The 16,082-nt window shown below is 43.4% G+C and overlaps 1 pseudogene; it reads left to right on the top strand.

Moving 5' to 3' along the window:
• Window positions 1–543: 543 nt before the first annotated feature.
• Window positions 544–1,149, top strand: LOC140495631 (nucleophosmin pseudogene; annotated as a pseudogene).
• Window positions 1,150–16,082: the final 14,933 nt, after the last annotated feature.

The raw sequence follows: 16,082 nt of genomic DNA, 5'->3' as shown, positions 1-16,082 counted from the left end.
CATCTTGATTTTGCCCTGAGAATTCGCCTCCCCCGAGCTTAGTGTTGATAAAAATGAAGAAAAATAAGCATTTATTTTCAGATTTACTTAATAATCACCTAACACCGCAGAGCCTCTGTGGGGGATTGTGAATTCGTAACTGTTGGACTCTGCATCACTGAGCCAATAACATTAGCACTACACTGTCAAGTTGTTTCAAATATGCTGCAGAACTGGAGGTGCTACCTTTCAGATAGGACCTTAAACGAAGGCCCTAACTATTTTTATGTGGACGTTAAAGGTCTCTTTGAAAAATAGCATGGCCATTGTTCTTGATGGATGTTTACCACTCAATTGATATCACTAGGATATGATTATTGTTTCAATCACATACTGCAGGGGGCCACGGAGAGAGAGAGAGAGAGAGAGAGAGAGTCATGACTTCGGCACATACATTAGAGCCGAGAAGCAGTCACCTGCACGGAAGAATAGATCGAGGAGTGCTTAAGGATCTGTAGTGTTTCCTGAGAAAGAGAGAGAGAGAATGAATTTGGTGGTAGCAGAATGAGTAGCAAGGCTTTGGGCCAGCACCTCATTTGATTGGATGATGAAGATTTGGAATCAGAGGATGAGTTAGAATCTGACGATGAGGATGACAGCACGTTGAAGAACACAGTAAAACAGGCAGTTAAACGACCAGCAACTGGTGCACCCAAAATAACGCAGGAGAAGAAAATGAAAGTGGAAGATGCTGATGATGATGATGATGAAGAGGAAGATGATAATGAGGACGATGAGGAAGAGGATGATGATGAAGAAGAAGCGGTGACCCCAGCAATAAAGCTTCTTGAGAAAACTCCACTCAAGGTTACCCCTGAATCGAAGAGGACTCCCAAGCAAAATGGCCAAACACCCACCAAATCTACACCAGCTAACAAGCAGCCCAAGACTCCAGAATCCAGCAGTAAATCCAAAACACCCAAAACCCCAAAGGTCCCACTGACCACAGAAGAAATCAAGATCAAGTTGAAGACATCTTTGGAAAAAGGTGTTGGTCTGCCCAAACTGAAGTCCAAATTCATAAACCTTGTGAAAAATGGCTTCAAGGTGGAAGACCCAAAGATCATTAAAGAACTCTGGGCATGGCAACAGGCAAAGGATGGGAAGTAGAAAAATGGTTTGCATGTGCAAAAATGTTTACATGCGCGCCAGTCATTATAAATAAACCAATGTGTTTTATAAAAACAAAAGTAAGGCTTTGGCTCAAGAGGATTTGGAGAGTAGTGGCACAGCAAAACTTATAGGTAAGCTCAGGTAAAGTCTTTTTAACTTTACTCTTTAGACTTACAGCAATTAAGATGGCAGCTAGGGCAGCTGTATGTTCCTCCTGCAGGATGTGGGAGCTCAGGGAGACTTCCATCGTCCCTGATGCCTACACCTGTGGGAAATGCATCCAGCTGCAACTCCTGGGAGACTGTGTTATGGAGTTGAAGCTGGAGCTGGATGCACTCAGGATTATCCAAGATGGTGAGTGCTTCATAGTGAGGTGGTTACACCTAAGGTGCAGGCAGAGAGCAGCTGGGTTAACACCAGGAAAGGCAAAGGGAGTAGACAGAGAGTGCAGGAAACCCCTGCGGCCATTCCCATTAAAAACAAGTATACTGATTTGGATACTGTTGGAGGGAATGACTGTTCAGGGGAAAGCAGCTGCAGGCAGGTGATTGGCACTACGACTGGCTCTGAGGCACAGCAGGAAAGGGTAAAGATAAATAGGACCTTTGTGATAGGAGACTTGATATTTAAGGGGACAGACAGAAGATTCTGTGACCACAAATAGAAATCCCAGGATGGTGTGTTGCCCCGTAGGTGCAAGGGACAAGGATGTCTCAGAGCGGCTGCATAACGTCCTCACGTTAGCGCAAATGACATACGTAGAAATAGGGATGAGGTTCTGCAGACTGGTTATGGAGAGCTAGGAAAAAGGTTAAAAACGAGGACATGTGCTGGTGAGAGTAAGAACAGGAGGATATGGAAGATGAACACGTGGTTAAAGAATTGGTGCAGGGGGCAGGGATTCAGATTTTTAGATCATTGGGTTCTTTTCTGGGGCAGAGGTGACCTGGTCAAGAGTGACAAGTTGCATCTGAACTGGAGGGAGACCAATATTTTGGCAGCCAGGTTTGCTCATGCTTCAAGGGAGGGTTTAAACTGGATTGGCGGGGGGAGGTGGGGGGGGGGGGGGGGATTCTCAACAGCAGGGAGGCAAGTGCAAGGCTGTAAGGAGACTCAGAAATATTAAGTTGTAGAAACAGGTCAGGCTGGAACACATCAAGGAGCAAGAAATGCCTGTTGGATCAAATTGCATCTATTTCAATGCAAGAGGGCTGACAAGTAAGGCCGATGAACTCAGGGCATGGATAAGTACATGGGAATAGGATATTATAGCCATTACAGAACAATGGCTAATGGAGGGATAGGACTGGCAACTTAATGTGCCCGGGTACAAGTGCTTTAGTCAGGACAGAGACTGTGGAAAGGGGGAAGGGGAGTTGTATTTTTGATTACGGCGAGTATCACGGCAGTAATCACAGGTGAAATAACTGAAGGATCATCCAGTGAGACTTTGTGTGTGGAGCTAAGAAATAAGAAAGGATTGGTGACATTATTGGAGTTGTACTATCGGCCCCCAAATGGGAGTTAATGGGAATTAGAGGAACAGATATGCAGGGAGATTGGGGAGACTTGCAGGAGCAATAGGGTTGTTATAATAGGGGATTTTAATTTTTCCTAATATGGACTTGGACTGCCATAGTGTTAAGGGCTTAGATGGGGTGGAATTCGTTAAGTGCGCTCAGGCAAGTTTCCTCAAGCAGTATATAGAGGGCCCTATTCAGGAAGAGGCAAAACTCAACCTCCTCTTGGGAAAAAGGGCAGGACAGGTGACTGAGGTGAGAGTGGGGGAGCACTTTGGGACCAGTGACCGTAGTTCTATTCATTTTAAAATAGTTATGGAGAGGGACAAAACTGGTCCACAAGTTCAAGTTCTAAAATTGGGGCAGGGGAATTTTGACAGGAGCTTGCAGGGAGTAGTTTGGAGTAGTTGGAGTAGTTTGTTTACAGGCAAAGGGATCTCTGGCATTTGGGAGGCCTTTAAAAGTGAGATAACTAGAGTTCAAGGTCTATATGCTCCTCTGAAGGTGAACGACATGGTTGATAAGAATAGGAACCCTGGATGACAAGAAACCTTGAGGTTTTGACCAGAAAAAAGGAGGAGGCACAGCTCAGGTACAGGCAGCTGGGATCCAGGGAATCCCTGGAGGTATGCAAGGAATACAGGAGTTTGCCAAAGAAGGAAATCAGGAGGGTCAAAAGGGGTCACGAGATAGCCTTGGCTAAGAAGGTTAGGGTGAATCCAACAATGTTCTTTGGGTATATTAAAGGAGAAGGAATAACTAGAGAGAGAATAGGACCCCTCAAGGACCAAAATGGACTTTTATGTGTAGAACCACAAGAGATGGGCGAGATCCTCAATGAATATTTCTCCTCTGTGTTTACATGGAGAAAGACATGAAGCCTTGGACACTTAGTTGACATATCATGGGGACAGTCCATTTCAGAGTAGAGGAGGTGTTGGATGTTTGAAAACGTATGAATATGGATAAATCTCCTGACCCTGACCAGATATATCCAAGAGCTAGTGAAGAAATTATGGGGGCCCTGGCTGATACTTTTGCATCATCATTAGCCACGGATGAGGTCCTGGAAGACTGAAGAAAGGCGAATGTTGTGCCTTTATTCAAGAAGGGCTGCAAAGAAAAACCTGGGAACTATAGAGCAGTGAGCCTAATATCTGTGACAGGTAAGTTACTTGAGAAGATTCTGAGAGATAAGATATACATGCAATTAGAAAGACAGGGCTTGATTTAGGAATAGTCCACAAGGTTTTGTGCATGGGAGGTCATGCCTCACAAATTTGTTAGTGTTCTTTGATGAAGTGAGCAGGAAGTTTGATGAGGACAGGGCAGTAGACAAAGTCTATATGGATTTCAATAAGGACTTTGATAAGGTTTCACCTGGTAAACTGCTTTGGAAGGTTAGATCATATGAAATCCAGCGGGAACTGTCAAATTGGAAACACAATTGGTTTGATGGTAGGAAGCAGAGGGTAATAGTGGAAGGATGCTTATCAGACTGGAGACCTGTGACTAGTGGAGTGCCTCAGGGGTCGGTACTGGGCTTGTTGCTGTTTGTTTTCGATATCAATAATTTGGATGAGAATGTACAAGGCACGATTAATACATATGACACTAAATAGGTGGCATCATGAACAGTGAGGATGGTTATCAGAAATTGCAGCAGGACCTTGATCAGCTGGGGATATGGGCCGAGAAATGGCAAATGGAACTTAATATAGATCAGTGTGAGGTCTTGCATTTTGGAAAGTAAAATCAAGGTAGGTGTTTCATGGTGAATGGCAGGGCCTTAAACAGTGTAGAGGAACAGAGGGACCTTGGAGTTTAGGTGCACGGTTCTCTGAAAGTGGAGTCCCAGGTAGACAGGGCAGTAAAGAAGGCTTTTGGTACACTGGCCTTCATCAGTCAGGGCAGTGAGTATAGAAGTTGGGAAATTAAGTTGCAGTTGTACAGGACGTTGGTGAGGCCACACTTGGAGTATTTTATTCAAATTTGGTCACCTTGCTATAGGAAGGATGTTATCAAACTGGAAAGAGTGCAGAAGAAATTTGCAAGGATGTTGTCAGGACTTGACAGCCTGAGTCATAGGGAGAGGTTGGACAAGCGAGGACTTTTCCCTTTAGAGCGTAGGAGACTGAGGGAGGATCTTATAGAGGTGTATAAGATCATGAGAGACATGGATAGGGTGACTGCACTCAGTCTTTTTCCCAGGGTTGGGGAATCAAGGACTAGAGGGCATCAGTTTAAGGTTAGAGGGGAAAGAATAAAAGGGAATCTCTTTTACACAGAGGATAGTATACATATGGAATGAGTTGCCAGCAGAAGTGGTTGAGGCAGGTACAGTAACAACATTTAAAAGGCATTTGGACAAATACATGGATAGGAAATGTTTAGAAGGAAATGGGCCAAGTGCAGGGAAATGGAGTTAGTGTGGATGGACATTTTGTTCAGCACGAACCAGTTTGGGCCAAAGGGTCTGTCTCCATGCTGTATTTTATGCTCGTCGTAAACTTGCTGTCAATAATGTGGCTGATGTATTTCCTCCAGTGAATAGGGGTTTATTTTCCAAAGTCTTTTGTCAGTCCAGAGCTCTTTGTGACATCCCGAGGTCATGAAAGATGTTATACAAATACCATAAGGCCATGAGATACTGGAACAAAATTTGGCCATTCAGCCCATCAAGTCTGCTCCATAATTTGATCATGGTTGATTTGTTTCTGAACCACATTCTCCTGCCTTCTCTCAGTAACCCTTGATCCCCTTACTAATCAAGCATGTATCTATCTCTGTCTTAAATACACTCAATGGCCTCCACAGTCCTCTGCAGCAATGTGTTCCACAAATTTACCACCCTCTGGCTGAAGAGATTCCTCCACATCTCAGTTCTAGAGAGTCATCCCTTTACTCTTGAGGTTGTGCCCTCACATCCTAGTCTCTGCTACTGATGGAAATATCTTCTCCATATCCACCCTATCCAGGCCTCTCCGTAACCTATAAGTTTCAATCAGATCCTCCCTCATCATTCTAAACTCTATCAAGTACAGACCCAGAGACCTCAATTATTCTTCATATGACAAGCCCTTCATCCCCAGGATCATTCTTGTGAACCTCCACTGGAGCCTCCCCAAAGCCAGCACATCCTTCCTTAGATATGGGGCCCAAAACTGTTCACAATATTCCAAATCCAGTCTGATCAGAGACTTATATAGCCTCAGCAGTATATCCCTGCTCTTGAAATGAATGCTAACATTGCATTTGCTTTCCGAACTGACAACTGAACCTGTATGCCAACCTTAAGAGAATCGTGAACTAGGATTGGCAAGTCCCTTTGTTCTTCAGATTTCCAAAGCCTTTCCCCATTAGAAAATAGTCCAAGCCTCTATTCTTCCTAAGTGCATAGTGTCACACTTCCCCACATTATATTCCATCTGCTACTTCTTTGCCTACTCACCTAGCCTATCCAAGTGCTTCTGCAGTCTTCCTGCTTCTTCAACACTACCTCTCCCTCCACCTAACTTTGTATCATCTGTAAACTTAGCAACGATGCTCTCAATTCCTTTGTCCAGATTGTTAACATACAACATGAATAGTTATGATCCCAACACTGACCCATGTGAGACTCCACCAGCTGCCATCCTGAAAAAGACCCTTTTATCCCCACTCTCTGCTTTCTGCGAGTCAGCCAATCTTCTATCCATGCCGATACCTTGCCCCTAAGACCATAGGCTCTTGTCTTATTTAGCAGCTTCCTCTGCGGCACCTTGTCAAAGGCCTTCTGTCATCCCCTTACTATGTCTCTTCTTCCTTGAGATGAATTTCTGTGACTTTGAATTACCCCGAGAAACTCCTGCCATTGCTGATCCACCACCTTCCCTGTTACAGTCTCCTTCCAATCAACTCTGGCCAACTCCTCATCCATGCTTTTGTAGTTATGCTTTTGCAAATTGTAATACCTTTACATCTGATTCCACCTTCTCACTCTTAAACTGCAGGGTAAATTCTATGATATTATGTTCACTGCTTCCTAGGGGTTTCTTCACTTTCAACTCCCTAATGATCTTGGCTTCATTACACATCATCAAATCCAGAATTACCTGCTCCCAGTGGATCTACTCCAGCCTGCTCCAAAGAAAAATCATCTTGTAGACATTTCACAAATTCCTTTCTATGGGATCTGCTACCAACCTGATATTTCCTGTCACCTGCAGATTGAAGCCTTCCATGGTTACAGTAATAGTGCCTTCCTCATATGCCTTTTTATCTCCTAATTGATTTTCTTCCTCACATCCTGACTACTGCTAGGAGGCCTGTAAATAACTCCCATCACGATCTTTTTTCCTTTGCAATTACAAGTCCTTCTTTTCTTTCTATTTACAAATCAGGAATGGTCAGGAATTCCACATATATTGAAACCCAAAGATGTAAAGACCTAGCAGTGGGAAAGCTGGATGAGGTCAGCCGGGAGTCCCAGCAATGTCTCCCTGGTGCCTGCTTCTCAGAGAAGCTAGCTCTACACTCCACAGTTTAGAACTTAACAATCAAATAGAAATGTCAGAAGGGAAAGATTTCCACTCTAGCAGCCAGTGAGCATCTCACGGAGAGAGAGAGAGAGAGAGAGAGAACGAGAGAATGAGAGGACTTCTCTGTCTGCCAGAGTAGATTCCATAGATGGAAAGAGATCTTTGCTGGATCAGCCAATGTAGATCAGATAGACAGAACTCTCCCTCCAGTGGAACAGTGTTGATCCCAGTCGAGAGAGATAGACAGACATCTCCAATCCACCAGCACATCATTATTCAACATCGGGCGTTTCAACAGTGGTAGATGGTACTATCCTTATTGTTTGCTCTCAATTATAGTTAATGTTTGGAGACAGGATCTCCTTATTAATTAACGTTGGAGTAAATAAACAGATTCAGCAACTGTTAGTATGTTTGCTCAGGACTGTTCAATATTTGAAAAGCCTGATAGGTGATAGAGTAGAAGTCTCCCTCCTCCCTCTGCTGTGATTCACACTCTCCAATGAATGTTGGAGGTATAATGTTAGTATAAGTAATCATTAGCTAATGGTGAAGTAATTACTCAATACTTTTCAATATTTGATGGCTTAATCCTAGTGAATTTTAGAAAAGTGAACATTGAGCACTAGTTATGTTGAAGTGAGTACTTAAGAAGGAACATTCATTACTGGTCACTGTTACAGAAAGCACTCATTTACAATTCATGTTAAAATGAACGTGCTTTGCTCAATGTATGTGGAGTTAATACTGACTCCAGTGTAAATAATAATTCCATTCAGGAATGAAACCTGAAGATACTTTTTCACACAAATGGTTGTGAAAATCTGAAACTCTCTCTGTCTCTCTAAAGGCTGCCGCTGCTGGGAGAAAAGACTGACAGCAATAGATTTTTGTTAAGGTATCACAATCGTCTAATGAGAGCTGGGAGACAGACAAGACACAATTTCATTGAAATGAATGAAAAAGGCTCAAGGGGTTGAATGGACTCTCCATTCTAACATGTCACCGTACATTAGAGAATTGCTAATTGCTCTTAATTGTTTGCACTGAAGGAGTTGTTTATTCCTGGTTAGTCTCATTGCTATTTCAGTTTGGAGTATCTAAACACCAAGCACACATTAAGAAAGCAGCACATGCTGGACATAGTCAGCCTTGAAATGAGAAAGCAGGAAGGGGAACATTGATCAGAATCAAACTCATTGCTCACAAAGCGGCAAAAAAAACAGAATGTAATTTAAAAATTCTGGGATTGATTAAATACCTGGGCTGTTCAAGGTTTCTTATCACTTGCTGGAGGCTGGCAGACTTTCTGTGGGTGTGTTTAATGCAGAACTGAAAATCCACTTGCAGTAGGAAGTGATAAAGTGAGAAATACATGGAGATACAGCACACAATTCATTATTAACCCCACATATCTTAGCACAAGGGCCCCATCAACTGAGGCTGGCACCAGTTTACAGCTTATGACAAGGGGAATTTTTAGCTGGCAATTGAGATATGGAAATTGGTAAACACCCTGTCAAGACTATATAACGGTGAAAAAATGCATCGCATATCATTATGGCCCATAAGTAGGTGGTTTGACTTAAAGTTGCTCCTCCAGAGACACAATATGAATTATAATGAAGAGCGCTCTGAGATTGACTTGATTCAGTGCTCAGCCTAATGTGAAGGTAGGTACAGTGGACTGCTGCCAACAGATAAATAAACATGAAGAACTGCAGATGTCAGAAATCTGAAAGAAAAACGGACTGTACTGGAGAAACACAACTTGTCTGGCAGTATCTGTGGAGAGAGAAACAGAGTTAATATTTATGTCCAATAGACCTTCATTTCATAGAATACCTACAGTGTGGGAGCAGGACATCAAGTCCACACTCCCCCTCTTAAGAGCATCTGACTCAGATCCACCCCCTATCCTATTGCTGTAACTCTGCATTTTCCACAGCTGATCCATCTAGCCTGCACAGCTTGGGACAGTGAGAGCATCCAAAGGGACCCATGTAGACACTGGGTGAATGCTTAAACACTGTACAATTGCTCGAGGCTGGAATCGAACCTGGGTCCTCGGCGTTGTGAGGCAGCAGTGCTAGCCACTGAGCAACCGTGCCACCTTATGTGATGTATCTAATACGTAAACTGCTCGGTTCTGACAAAGAGATTGGGTGTTTATTGAGTGTTGGATGTGCTGGGATTGGGTGGAGATTGGATGCTGGATGTTCAGAGATTGTGTGGAGATTGGGTATTGGATGTGCTGGGATTGGGTGGTGACTAGCTGCTGGGTACGCTGGGATAAAGTGTAGACTGGGTGCTGGGTGTGGGGTTTGGTTGGGGACTGGGTCCTGGGTCTGCTGAGATTTGGTGTAGACTAGATGCTGGCATTGGGTATGGATTGGGTGTTGTGCAGGCTGGGTCTGTCCATAATTATCGCTATCTATTAAATAAGATAAGCATTATCACAACCATGAACAAATGGAGTGCCCCAAGGAGCTTCACCCTGTATCTAACCTAATACTTTACTCTGTATTGTCCTGTCCTAGGAGTGTTTGGCAGGGACAGTGTGAAATGAGCTTTACTCTGTGTCAAACTTTGTGCTGTGTCTGTCCTGGGAGTGTTTGAGTGGGACATTGTCAAGGGAGCTTTATTCTTTATCTAACCCAGTGATGTTCCTGTTGCTGAGAGTGACTGGTTCTTTCATGGGCTCTGGAATGGAAATACTTGATTTTCAGCACTCACCCTAGCCAGTTGCCTGCTGTGATTCCGTGGATAGCTCTCTCACCACTCAATCTGTTGTGAGTTTGAACCTCACTCTAGGAACTACAGTGCCATCCTGAGGGAGTACTACACTGTCATAGTGCCAGTGTTTTAGATGAGGTGCTGATGGCCATTCTACCCTCTGAGTTAAACAATAAAGTTCCTGAGTTACTGTCTTGAAGGAGAACAGAAGGAGAACTGTTCATGTTTCCACATTACTTATTCATTCCTCAAACAACCTCACCAGAACAGATGATCTGGTTGTTATCTCTTTACCAAGAATGGGATCTTGCCAATTGCAAATTGGCTGCCAACTTTCCTACCTAACAAAATAACCATGATTCAAGAGCACTGCATTAGCTTTAAAGCACCTTAGGATATCCTGCAGCTGTGAATGGTTCATACCAGATTCCTTTGAGAAATGGCAAGTAATTTGGCATGAGAATTGAGGGTCACTTTCCCGTTTGTGTGTGAGATCATTTTGAAAATCCACACTGTCAGTGGACAACACACTCCATGGCACATAACACTTGTCATTCCTCTGATACTGAACATACTAGACAGAAAACACACCATCCAAGCCCTTGGGAGGCAAAAAGGGACATTGAAACCCCGAGGAGAAGGTTAAAGTGCAGCTTGATAGAATGAATAATGAAGAGGTTTATTAGGGATAACGTACGAGACCTGCATCCTTTCCTGAATGAGTCTTGGACAATATGATTTAGCATAGCAACAGACAAGTCTGTTAATGGTAGAGCTGTGGGGAGTGTTGTCAAACAGAGAGACCTGGGGGAGCAGGTACATTGTTCCTTGAAAATGGCATCACACATAGTCATGATTTGGAGATGCCGGTGTTGAACTGCGGTGTGCAATTTAAAAATCACACAACACCAAGTTATAGTCCAGTAAGTTTATTTGGAAGCACTAGCTTTCAGAGCGCTGCTCCTTCATCAGGTGGTTGCCAATCACCTGATGAAGGAGCAACGCTCCAAAAGCTAGTGCTTCCAAATAAACCTGTTGGACTATAATCCTGGTGTTGTGTGATTTTTAATGTATCACAGGTAGTCAGTGTAGTGACAAAGGTGTTTGGCATGCTTGCCTTCATTGGTTAGAGCATTGAGTGGGAGGTGGGATGTCATGTTATGGCTGTATAAGACATTGGTAAGGCCACATTTGGAGTGCTGTATACTATTCTGGTTACCCTGTTGTAGGAAAAATGTTATTACATTGGAAAGGGTGTGAAAAGGATTTACAAAGATATTACTGAGACTGAATGGTCTGGGTGACAATGAGAGGCTAGTTAGGCTAGGACTTTATTCCCTAGCGTATAGGATGCTGAGGGGTGACCTAATAGATATTTACAAAATCATGGGGGGCAGAGACAAAGTTAAACAGCCAAGGTCTTTTTCCCATGATATAGAAATTTAAAACTAGAGGACATGATTTTAAGGTGAGAGGGTAAAATTTAAAAGGGACCTGAGGAGCAACTTTTTTTTAAACATTGAGTGGTGTGGACATAGAACAAGCTGCCAAAGGAAGTGGTAGAAGCAAATACAATTACAGCGTTTAAAAAGATATTTGCGCGGGTACATGGATAGGAAAGGTTTAGAGGGATACGACAGATGCAGGCAAATGGGATTTGTTCAGTTTAGGAAACCTGATTAGCATGGACAAGTTGAGCAGAAAGGTCTGTTTCCATGCTCTTTGACTCTAAGTCAAAAAAGACAGAGTTTCTTACATGTGGAGAGAGGAGAAGGTGGAAGTCACTGCCACTTTGAACCAAAAAGGTGAAAGAGAAGCATTAAGTAGAAGAAGGTAATTGAGATGTAGGTGTAGAAAGGTGACTTGAGTGAGAGGAGGCTCTGTGGAGTATAAATACAGGTGATAGTCACTCGGAGCATTTCTCTATGTGTAGATTCAATGTAATACAAAAGGAATGCCCTTTTGGTTGTCGACATGAGATATGAATCTTGTTGTTAATGCACTGAAGTATACAATTCGAATTGGACTTTGACCCCAGGCTGAAATCATCATGTTATCTCTGCACCAGCACGTTGCAACTCGCTATTGACATGTACAGCAAGGCTGGGATTGTCTGCTTCCTCCTGTCTCGGATGTAAAGAGTAATGGATGGCTGCTAGTGAGCGACAGGGCAGCTAATCAATTGCTCTGTACTGGCAATGCCACAAACCTAAAGAATGGAGTGTCAGTGGGAGTGCATACCTGAATTAGTGCTTTAATTAACTCCTGCCAATAGTTGTTTAAAGTTCTTACACTTATCAAAATGACAGATGTCAGTGCTGGGAAATTAAACATTTTATGTTTTGGCAAGAGACTGCTCTCGACGGTGAAATAGACAGTGAAGTTTCACAAAACTAGAACTTCACAGCCTCCACACCAGCAATCCCCAAAAACACACACTCAGTCACGCACACATATGCACACACACTGTGAGAGAGATTCAGAGGGCAAGAGGGGCTGTGAGATAGAGAGGAGAGATATGCTAGAGAGGAAAGGGAAGATAAGAAAGATGGAAAGATAGAGTGGATTAAGGAAGGAGGGAAGGGGAGAGATGGCAGGCATAACTACCTGTCCCCTGCACCTATCACTTTGCCAGAAAACAGGCCCAAACCAGATCTGGTAGCTATTAGGAGGCATGTCTCAAATTGGTTACTCACCAAAGCCAATGAAGTGTGGTCACCATCGCAGCGTGGTCCTAGTTCAGCCACTTGCTTTTATTAAAATGGCCAATTCAATTTTGACACATGGCTGTGACAAAAAAACAGCGTGCTTTAATGTATCCTTTAGGAACCAAGGAACCACTTGAGTTCAACTGAATATATCTCTGAAAGTTGCCACCCAGGTAAATAGTGCTGTGAAGAAGGCATATGGCGTACTGGGCTTTATTCGTAGAGGAATTGAGTTCCAGAGTCCTGAGGTCATGTTGCAGTTGTATAAGACTCTGGTGCAGTCTTATCTGGAGTATTGTGTATAGGTTTGGTCGCCATACTATAGGAAGGATGTGGAGGCACTGGAACGGGTGCAGAGGAGGTTTACCAGGATGTTGCCTGGCATGGTAGGAAGATCATATGAGGAGAGGCTGAGGCACTTGGGGCTGTTCTCATTGGAGAAAAGAAGGTTTAGGGGCGATTTGATAGAGGTGTACAAGATGATTAGGGGTTTAGATAGGGTTGACAGTGAGAACCTTTTTCCGCGTATGGAGTCAGCTGTTACTAGGGGACACAGCTTTAAATTAAGGGGTGGTAGGTATAGGACAGATGTTAGGGGTAGATTCTTTACTCAGCGGGTTGTGAGTTCATGGAATGCCCTGCCAGTATCAGTGGTGGACTCTCCCTCTTTATGGTCATTCAAGCGGGCATTGGATAAGCATATGGAGGTTATTGGGCTAGTGTAGGTTAGGTAGGCTTCGGTCGGTGCAACATCATTCTGCCCATCTGGTCTGATACCTCGGAGTAGGCAGAAAATATTCAGGATCTCCAGTCTCTACCTTGGCTTCATTTATCCATCTCAACTTTCATTATGTTACCGAACAAAAATCTATCCAGACACAGATGTGAAAATTCCAATCAGCTCCCAGAAACAGCCTTGTGAGGGAAAGAGTTCCATCAAGAAATAGAAATATAAAAAATAGAAGAAGTAGGGCATTCAGCCTCAAGGTCTTTTCCAACAGTCAATATGAACATAGCTTGTCATCCAACTGATTACCCTGTTCCAGCTTTCTCCCCACGCCCTCCAATCCCTTTAGCCTTAGGACCTACTGGACATCTAACTCCTTCTTGAAAATATTCAATTGTTTGATCTCAACTGCTTTCTGTGGCAGAGAATTAAACAGGCTTTCCACTCTTCTTCGCAGTCCGTACCCAATATCCTTAGACTGTGACCCCTGGTCTGGGTTCCCCAGTCTTGAGGAATATCCTTTCTGCATTTATCCTGTCTAGTAATGTTAAAATTTTATAGGTTTCTATGAAATTCCCTTTCATTCTTTAAACTCCAGTGAATATAGTCCTAACTGATCTAGTCTCTCTTCACACATCATTCCTGACATTCCAGGAATCAGTCTGGTAAACTTTGTTGCACTCCCTGCATAGCCAGTTTTGTTCCTCCAATCGAGGAACAAAACTGCACAAAGTACTCCAGGCATGATCTCTCCAAGGCCCTATACAACTGCAGCAAGACATTCCTGATTCTGCACTTGAATTCTCTCACTACGAAGGCCAACATACCATTTGCCTTCTTCACTGCCTGCAGCACCTATGTGCTTACTTTCAGTGACTGGTGAACAAGGGCACCCAGATCTCGTTGTGTCTCCCCTTTCCCAATCTATCACCATTCAGATAATCATCTGCCTTCCTGTTTTTGGACAGTCTCACATTTATCTACTTTACACTTCATGTACCATGCATTTGCCCACTCACTCAGCTTGTCCAAATCACAATGAGGCATCGCTGCATCCTCCCCATAGTTCACTCTCTCACCCAGCTTTGTGCCAATTGCACATGTCGCATGTGAAATGTGCTCTGGGATTTCCCACCCAGGTGGCCAGGCTCTAGATTTAAGATTGTCTCCCCTTAATGCATATTGTCCCACCAAAGGAAATAAGATACAGAGAAATTACCAAGCATTTTAAAATCTTCCTGCTTTCCATTTAACAGGCACTATTCAGTACACATAGACAGTATATACATCATCTTTTGGTTTTCACCTATTATTCTTTCATACAGTAATCTTTTTCAGGGGGAAGTATTAGACAAGCTTTAATACTGAGCCACAAATGGAGAAAAGGGTTAATTAGGAAGTTTGCAGATGACACCAAAATTGGAGGTGTTGTGGACAGCGAAGAAGGTTACCTCAGATTACAATGGGATCTTGATCAGATGGGCAAATGGGCTGAGGAGTGGCAGATGGAGTTTAATTCAGATAAATGCGAGGTTCTGCATTTTGGGAAAGCAAATCTTAGCAGGACTTATACACTTATGGTAAGGTCCTAGGGAGTGCAGCTGAACAAAGAGATGTTGGATTGCAGGTTCGTAGCTCCTTGAAAGTAGAGTCACAGGTAGCTAGAATAGTGAAGAAGGCATTTGGTATGCTTTCCTTTATGGGTTAGAGTATTGAGTACAGGAGTTGGGAGGTCATGTTATGGCTGTACAGGACATCGGTTAGGCCACTTTTGGAATATTGCATGCAATTCTGGTCTCCTTCCTATCGGAAGGATGTTGTGAAACTTGAAAGAGGTCAGAAAAGATTTACAAGGATGTTGCCCGGGTTGGAGGATTTGAGCTATAAGGAGAGGTTGAATAGGCTAGGGCTGTTTTCCCTGGAGCATCGGAGGCTAAAGGGTGACCTTATAGAGGTTTATAAAATCATGAAGGGCATGGATAGGGTAAATAGACAAGGTCTTTTCCCTGGCATAGGGGAGTCCAGAACTAAAGGACATAGGTTTATGGTGCAAGGGGAAAGATAAAGAAGAGACCTAAGGGGCAACTTTTTCACGCAGAGGGTGGTGCGTGTATGGAATGAGCTGCCAGAGGAAGTGGTGGAGGCTGGTACAATTGCAACATTTAAAAGGCATTTGGATGGATATGTGAATAGGAAGGGTTTGGAGGGATATGGCCCGGGTGCTGGCAGGTGGGAATAGATTGGGTTGGGATATCTGGTCAGCATGGACAGGTTGGACTGAAGGGTCTGTTTCTGTGCTGTACATCTCGATGATTCAATGATTCTAAATGAAGGAATGCAATTCCCAAACTTTATTCATCTGACCTTAGGTGTTCAAGTACTTGAAATGGGCTCGAAACCACAACCAGCAGTTTACAAAGGACAAGTGGCCCAAAGCTATTCCCATTTAAGAAGAGAAAACTGTGCCAGTTCAAACTAACTTCAAGTGAAGTTAGAGTTTGATGAATTTAGGCACAAAACTGATTGTAGTTTCAGTTTATATAATGTATCCGGTGGGGATCATTGCATTCTCTGTCTGGAGGTTATTTGTGACTGTAGTGGGTGTTCCAGCAGATGTCATTGTTTGCAGTTGCATGACATGACTGCTGATAGCATCCACACTGAAAGATTAATGACTCTGACACAGTTTACCACAAGCTTACAAAGTGTGAATGAAAAG

The sequence above is a fragment of the Chiloscyllium punctatum genome, chromosome 25 (genome assembly GCF_047496795.1).
Source record: "Chiloscyllium punctatum isolate Juve2018m chromosome 25, sChiPun1.3, whole genome shotgun sequence".
NCBI classification, from domain to species: Eukaryota; Metazoa; Chordata; class Chondrichthyes; order Orectolobiformes; family Hemiscylliidae; genus Chiloscyllium; species Chiloscyllium punctatum.
This window is presented reverse-complemented; position numbering and strand designations above follow the sequence as displayed.